Below are 7,923 nucleotides of genomic sequence, written 5' to 3' on the forward strand. Positions count from 1 at the left end.
GTTAATTTTTGTTTGGAAAGTAGAGAATTAACTCCATAAACATAACCAAACTTTTCGTGTCGACGTTTTTATAACTAGATTTTGTGTACCGGCAGCTGAAAAGGTATCTCGCCATAGGTAGACTCCAAAAAAAAAAAAAAAAAAATTGACAATGACAGTGCGGGAGTTTAATAAACGGATAGTAGGTACAAATATCGCAGTCTGTTTACCTCTAAAAGCGGACATCTTTGCAGTTTATATTGAAAATACAGACTTTTGGAGTTTTTTTTTAAACGGCATTGTATAATAATATTAATTATTTATTCCTGATTCCTCCAAGTACCAGCATCGATAATTATACGAGTACAACTCATATAATACCTTCATATTTGAGTGAGTGTGGTGCACAGACGTGTTCTTCGTGCTCTCCGTTTTTAGCGCTCATACTGTGATTTACGCAAGTATATTTACTTCTAGTTTCGCATATCGTTGATTCCTCGTGAGTCTCATAAGAAAGACCCAAATTGGTGCAATTGTGATTTGCAGCAGTTAATTGATTCATGACATTGGTGGCGTTTACTTGTTGGTATTATCGCCCGAGTTTTTGTTCACCGGAGATAAGTTTCTTTTAACGGCAGGTCGGGAGGCGAATGACTGCGTCCTTTCGCAGTATTCGCCTCAAATTTAATTTTTGTGCTCCGGGATTCGCCCCCGGGTTGGAGCGCTAATACAAATTCATATTGCAAGATGGCGAGCGACTCGCCAACAATTTTCCCTGGTAAAGAGCAGGCGGTAGTTTTTAATGCTACCGACGGACTAATGTTACAGGACTATGTGAGAGCCATAGGTAGTATAGTATCTCCCAAGAACGTTTTATTTGCATCGAGAATCTCTAACGAACGAATTTGCATCTATTTAAGTAGTAAGCCTTTGGTTGATGACGTGGTCTTAAACCACTCATCCATCACCATCAATGACAAGGTCGTTGGGGTACGTCGGTTAATAAACCCTGCGCGTCGTATCATTTTGTCAAATGTTTGTCCATCAATTGCCCATCATGTTTTCGAGAATCAAATTAGAGCTCTTGGATTTACTGTACTTTCGCAAATGTCGTTTGTCAGGGCAAGAATACTGGATGATGAATATTCACATGTCCTTAGTTTTCGCAGACAAATATATGTACAGCCGGATGACGCTATCGGGCTGCCAGATTCGGTCGTGTTAAAGTTCGATAATACAAATTACCGTATATTTATGACCTTCGACGATATATGTTTTAAGTGCAAAATGATTGGCCATTATGCGAGCGACTGTCCACAGGACAGAGATGCTGACCTTGCAACATCTACCCCTAATAACAACCCTACAACGCATGCTGCGACTGACACTCTGGCAGGAAAGCGGCAAATGACGGATGACGACGAGACAGAGTTAAGCCCTTCAAACCCTACGAACGCGAATTCCGATAGCACCGGTAAATCCAAAAAGATAAGATCCAGTGACTCAGTGGAAAGCCTGACCTCTACTTCTGAACTGTTAATGCTTGCAAAAGACGCTGTTAATAACTCTGAGCAGTATCCAATTGACTTCGACCAAATGGTCGAGTTCATGGAGAAAGTCAGCGGTGAAACGGATATACTTGCTCTGGTACGATCTTTCACAAATGATACTCAAGGCGTAATTAACCTATTGCATGATGTTTACAACGTGGTCCCCCGTAAGGGCAATTATTTTAACATAACAACATTCACGTTAGACGCAAATTACTTATCCTGTAGTATACGAGGGCAAGCTGATATAAAAGGTACCTAACTATGAAGGAGGCTATGAAAAACAAAAATTGTATTTTTCTCATATTCCTTAAACTGTCAGAATACTGTCACGAAATTATCACTATTCAATTCTGGTTGTACATTGACTTGTCAAAGTTTTTGTTGTCTCCGTTCGATAAACAGCGTCGAGTTGAAACTTCTCAACAATTTTTGGAGCTCTGTGAAGGACAGGAGGAAGAAATTATACAAAGAATTGTCACTGGCGATGAAACATGGATTCATCACTATGATCCTCAAAGCAAACAGGAATCCATGCAATGGAAAGATAAGGGTTCTCCAACCCCAAAGAAGTTTAAAGTCCAGCAGTCTGGAGGCAAGGTTATGGCCACGGTCTTTTGGGACTCAGAAGGAATTTTGTTGATAGATTACCTCTCACGTAAAACCGCCAGGTAATTGTTCACTTTAACTACTTCTGAAATTTTCGCGTTTTTTCTGGCTAGACAGCCTCAGGGCGTCCTCCTGGATCGTTTCCCACCACTCAAACCTTGTGCAAATGCCCCATTACCCCGTGACACTAACGGGACAGTGGAGTGAATAGGGGTGCTGGGTGGGTAATAAAATCACGAAAATCAAGTTAAAAACCTGTAGAACACTTGTTTTCAAGGTCATTTGAAGGTCATGTGAATGTCATTTGAAGGTCATGCAAGGTCAAAGAAGGTAAAATTTTCAACAATAGAAATACAATATTTAGGATAAGGAAAATATTCGAGGATGTTAATAAAAAGAAATAACAATATCCCAATTCAAGGTAATCGCAATATTAACAAACTTACCTATTTTGTTTTGGTGTTGAGTTTCCTCTGCCTTACTGCCCGCCATATCCGACTGTATCCGGATCATTGCGTGAGCACATATTTTGCTAGTGTTCATATTTGTAATACGAAAACCGGGAAATCACAGGTACCATAAGTTTATCGTAAATAATTAAAAACGTACATTTCACATTGATCGATCACTTATTTTGTCACTTATTATGTGTCCGTTCAAGTCACAAATACGTCCGATGATGATATCGTAGGCATAATACCTGTTCCGTCTGTTTATGCCTTCTTGTGATTGTAGGTACCAATAAGTGTATAAATCTAATATTTTTCGGCACTTGCAATCTGTACACGACGGATTGATCCACAACATACCTTTCACAACGTGTGCAGAAACACCATTTTGGTAACAAAATGCGGCAATATAAACCCGGTCTCGATATTGTCATTGTGAAAATTTTTTTTTTGCCTCAACAGACGATTTATACGAGGTGGCACATACTTTATCATGTCACAAAAGAAATTCCAATAGGTAACACTATTACGCGACGCCATTTTCGTAAATATGAAGACGTTTTCTTCATTGACAAAAGAAAACAAGTGATGTGAACTTTGTACGAGACCTTCCCTTAGGGGTTGCATCACTATTCAACCAACAATAATTTACTAAAATACGGCCAACGCCCAGCCTCGGATAGACCATAAACGACCAGAATACACCTGTTACCTGCCGTGTGATTAAATTGGGGATTCCCATGAGAAGGAGATCATACATTTTGCTTGGTTTTAAACAAATTGTTTAACGTTATTTTTCACTTAATGATTTTTACATAAACACAGTTATATTTACAGATTATCGCTGATTGGTGCATTTTCGAGAACATAGCCTCGGACCCAGTTTTCACGAAGCTATTTTTTACGTTCATTAAAGTATTATTTTAATCACAATTATCATAATAACACCATTAACAGAAAATTTCAATTTTTTATAAACCTTCTCACAAAGAATTTTCATTAATGTGGGTTTTTTTACAAAAATCACGAAAAATTGTTGGTAAATGCTTTCACCCCATTAGTCGCCGGGTGGGTGAGGCACTTCAACAAGGAAGAAAGAATTAGATCAAAGTGGTTACTGTGTGACGTGAGTTGTGCAACGGCCATTTTTTGTGTTTGCTGCATTTTCTGCTGTTATCCATTATTTTGTGACGATGTCGTCTCCTGCGATCGCTTCCACGTCTGCGGAGCCAACGGAAATACTTGAACGGACACATCATTAGTGACAAAATAAGTGATCGATCAAGGTGAAATGTACGTTTTTAATTATTTACGATAAAATGATGGTACCTGTGATTTCCCGGTTTTCGTATTACAAATATGAACACTAGCAAAATATGTGCTCACGCAATGATCCGGATACAGTCGGATATGGCGGGCAGTGAGGCAGAGGAAACTCAACGCCAAAACAAAAACAAAATAGGTAAGTTTGTTAATATTGCGATTACCTTGAATTGGGATATTGTTATTTATTTTTATTAACATCCTCGAATATTTTCCTTACCCTAAAAATTGTATTTCTATTGTTGAAAATTTTACCTTCCTTTACCTTGCATGACCTTGACTGACCTTCAAATGGCCTTCACATGACCTTCAAATGACCTTGAAAACAAGTGTTCTACAGGTTTTTAACGTGATTTTCGTGATTTTATTACCCACCCAGCACCCCTATTCACTCCACTGTCCCGTTAGTGTCACGGGGTAATGGGGCATTTGCACAAGGTTTGAGTGGTGGGAAACGATCCAGGAGGACGCCCTGAGGCTGTCTAGCCAGAAAAAACGCGAAAATTCCAGAAGTAGTTAAAGTGAACAATTACCAACCGCCATGAAGGGAAAATTATGCTGAAGTATTAGGCAAATTAGAAAAAAGAAAAACGCAAAGAAAAATTCAAAAATGGGATTTTGCTTTTGCATGACAATGCTCCGGTGCACAAAGCTGGTGTTGTCCAAGATGCTCTGAAGAATTTAAAGTTTCAAGAATTAAATCACCCTCCCTACAGCCCTGAATTAGCGCCCTGACTATTTTCTGTTCAGAAAATTAAAAAAAAAAGTTCAGAGGACAAAGATTTTCGGACGACGAAGAGTTGATTTGGGAAGTTGAACATTTTCTGGCAGAGCAAGAGGAAAACATTTTTTTTGACGGTTTATTTTCTTTAATTTCGAAATGTAAAAAATGTGTCGAATTAGTAGGAAATTACACTGAAAAATGATGAAAGTTAAATTTTTTTATTTCAACTACTTCATAGTTAGGTACCTTTTTAATCAGCTTGCCCTCGTAGCTTACACCAACATCGCATCACTTTTAGCAAAATACGATGATGTTTGTGCTTTTGTGGGTCGGGACGAGCCGTCCATCATTCTGTTGACCGAAACGTGGCTCTCATCTTCTATCCCCGACAGTTTGGTCTCCTAAGAGGTTACACACTATTCCGGAGGGATCGGTTCGGCAGGAGGGGTGGTGGTGTTTGTATGTACTTTGCGAACAGAGTTCTGACCAACTTTAAGATACAACCAATATCCGGGGACTTCCGCGGTATTGAAGCACTGTTTCTTGGGGTGCACAGCAAAACTGTATCATTTGTTTTGGGTTGCGTATACAGGCCACCTTCGTCGTCTATCAGTGACGACAAAATCTTGATTGATTTCATCAAAGTTCTGGCGGACACATCACAAAAGATTTTCATTTTCGGTGATTTTAATATGCCAGACTTGCTGTGGCATATTAATGGCTGATCTAATTATTAACAGCCACCTATGTCAACTTGTATCGCAACCTACAAGGTTCAGACTCAATCAGACACCATCCACTCTGGATTTAATCATTTCCTCAGATGATAATTCGCTCATAAATTTAAAATACCTGAGTCCAGTCGGGATCTCAGATCACGTGACCATGGGAATCGAGCTTCAGATCTATTCTTGTCTCAGATTGAAGACTGTTTCATTTGAGAGAACAGTGGTAGAATGGGCTGCGGTAAATCAGCATCTATCAGTTGTTGATTGGAATTTATTACTTTCTAATACTTCTATGACCCATAACTGGAAAGTTTTCAAAACCACTTTGCAAGACACGATTGCGCAGCACACTACTAGAGTAACTTTTAAAAGATCATCAAAGAAGCCTTGGATTGACTTCAAGATTCTAAAGTTGATTAGGAAAAAACGTGTGGCGTACCTTCAGGCGGACTGGGGCTGAAGCTGATTATAAGACCCATAGAGCTTTCTCTAATAAACTTTCCACCACTATTAAGGAGGCTAGAACTAGATATGAGGCGAGTATTGCTAATTCCAGAGATACCAAACACTTTCACAAGCACATTCGCACTCAACTGTCGGGTCCAGTGGGAACTCCACAGGTCAGAGATATTACTGACTCCGTGACAGACAACAGCGATGTTGTCGCCGACATTTTTGCCGATGTTTTTTCTAAAGTTTTTACGAAATAATTACGGGATCGGATCCCCGCCGTCCCTGGCCCGCCCAATTCCACTTTTCTCTCGGATATCGATTTTCTTGAAACAGTAGTGTGCGAGAAAATCAGGAAATTGAGGGTGTCTAAGTCTCCAGGGCCGGACCTTATCACAGCCAAGGTTCTCTCAAACTGTGCCGCCGAACTCAGTGTCCCCTTGTCTGTTTTGATGAAGCAGTCGTTTAAGTCGGGGGTTCTACCTCCGGACCGGAGATCGGCAATAGTGCGTCCCATATTTAAAAAAGGTGACAAATTCGACGCTGCAAATTATAGACCTGTTAGTCTAACTTCCCTAGTGGTCAAGGCCATGGAGTCGATAATAATCTACGACCAGGTGGTTAGATTTCTTCTTGACTGTGATTAATTCCATTGCAGCAACATGGCTTTCTACCAGGTAAATCTATCCAGTCTAACCTTCTCGCCTGTCTGGCAGATTGAACTAGGGAGGTTGATAATGGCAACTCGGTGGATGTCCTGTATTTGGATTTCTCCAAGGCTTTTGATCGGGTTCCTAAGCGACGGCTAATCTCCAAATTATAGCATCTGGGAATAACAGGAAGTCTCTTGGCGTGGATCAACGCTTTCTTAAGCGAACGTACTTTTTGTGTAAGGGTGGGCGAGTCATATAGTCGCCCTGTCAGGGTTCACAGTGGGGTGCCGCAGGGTTCAGTTCTGGGACCCCTGCTTTTTATAGCCTATACTGCTGACCTTGGATGCATATTGAGATCGCCTTTTGCAATGTATGCTGATGATATCAAAGTATATAACATAAGCTACCAAAGTATGGCATTGGAGCAGGATCTCTTGGCCATTCATGACTGGTCCTGTGACTGGTTACTCCCCTTGAACTCTGATAAATGTGGCGTACTGCACATAGGTAACACTAACCCCAAACATACATATCGCATCAACGGCAAGGAACTGGCCAGTTTTGACAACTATCGTGATCTGGGTGTTACAGTCTCCTTTCATTTGTCTTGGTCCAATCACATTCTAAAAATAACTAAGTCAGGCTTTCTTTGATGGGCATTCCGAGTCTGTCAGCTAGGCGTGTGAGAGGTGACCTCCTGGTAGTTTTTCGCGCCTTGTCCTCTGAACAATCCCCTATTAGGCATCTGTTTACTCTGCACGAAGGGGGTCGCACACGTGGACACTCGTTGAAACTATTGAAGGACAGGTTTGTGACAACTGCAAGACAGTACTTTCTTACAAATAGAATTTTTGACCAATGGAATTCTCTTCCACCAGAGATTGTCAACTGTAAAACCGCTGATTCCTTTAAAGTAAAATATGACAGCCTCTTAAAGTCTAGACGACCAGATGGACCATAACGCTAAGCGCTGCCTATACTGATAGCGCGGGCATAACAGGCTTCTGCCTCTGCCCGATCGCTGATTAATAATAATAATAATAAAATACAGTCGAATGCAAAAAAAGTAGACAAAAACAGTTTCCTGTAATTGTTTTTCCTCAAAATGTTGTTGTATAAATGTGGCTTTTCTAATACCGACAACTTTTTCACTTTTTTGCATTCAGCTAGGCAACCAAGAATACAGTCGTAGTCAGCTGCCAACCAAAATCGAAAAACTGGAAGACTGGACCAAGCAGCCGAAAACTTCTTGTCTACTTTTTTTGTATTCGACTGTACGAGAACATTTTTTGGGCTTTTAATAACACGTTCAAATTTTAAATGCGAGTTTGCTTACACTCAAGGACATTACAAATGACAGACGTTGGCAGGTGTAGCCAATAGATATCATAAAATTCCCTAAATTTTGTAAAAATGTATAATTGCAAAACCCAAATCAACAGGTCGTGGCTCTTTGAT

This window comes from Tenebrio molitor, chromosome Y (assembly GCF_963966145.1).
Source record: "Tenebrio molitor chromosome Y, icTenMoli1.1, whole genome shotgun sequence".
NCBI lineage: Eukaryota > Metazoa > Arthropoda > Insecta > Coleoptera > Tenebrionidae > Tenebrio > Tenebrio molitor.